The sequence below is a fragment of the Corvus brachyrhynchos genome, unplaced genomic scaffold (assembly GCF_000691975.1).
Source record: "Corvus brachyrhynchos isolate BGI_N302 unplaced genomic scaffold, ASM69197v1 scaffold218, whole genome shotgun sequence".
Taxonomy (NCBI): Eukaryota; Metazoa; Chordata; class Aves; order Passeriformes; family Corvidae; genus Corvus; species Corvus brachyrhynchos.
Window position 1 is genome coordinate 18,732 of NW_008239321.1, and position 903 is coordinate 19,634.

Here is a 903-nt window from a genome sequence, read left to right on the forward strand (position 1 = left end):
CCCGCCAGCACCCCAGGTCCCTCCCGCCATGGCTGCTGTGGACCGTGTGCAGAGAGTCCACGCCAAACTCTGGTATCCACCGGAAGAACTTGTCCCCTTGGCCGTTCTGGTGGCAGTCCCTGCCTACGCCCCCCCACTCCTGGAGGAATCAGCCTCGGAGAGGACTCCTACCCCCTACCCCCCCTCCTTCACCTGCACCGTTCCCCTGGCAACGACCGCTTCTGCTGTTCCTCTTAAAGAGGAAGCAAAACACCAAAGTACGGGGAGCTCAGTTACAGAACAGCCCTCTCCCAACACCCCTCCAAGACAGGAAAGAAGTATCATAAGAGAAAAAGGACACAAGAATTGGGATGGGGAGGTCTGTTTGTTCCCTTTAAGGGAAGTTCCAATGGGAGCTGGGGGAACAGGATTTGTAAACGTCCCCCTCACTTCTTCAGAGGTTAGAAATTTTAAGAAGGAGATCAAAGGATTATTAGCGATCCTATCAGTACAGCTGAACAATTAGATCAATTTTTAGGCCCAAACATTTTCACTTGGGAAGAGATGCAAGCAATAATGAAAATATTATTTTCTCAAGAGGAACGAGAAATGATTAGAGTTGCAGGTATGAGAATTTGGGAAAGAGAGAACCAACAGGGATTGCCAGGAGACCAGAAGATGCCATTGACACCTCCTGCCTGGAATCACAATGAAGAGGTTGGGCGAAGGAATATGAATGATTACCGTAATTTAATAATCAAAGGAATAAAAGAGGCAGCACCTCGGGGGCAGAATTTTAAAAGGGCTTTTGAAGGGCAACAGAGAAAGGAAGAGTCTCCAACTGAATGGTTAGAGAGACTTAAGAGAAATATGAAACAATTTTCTGGGATAGATCCCAAAACAGTAACTGGGCAGGCTTTTATA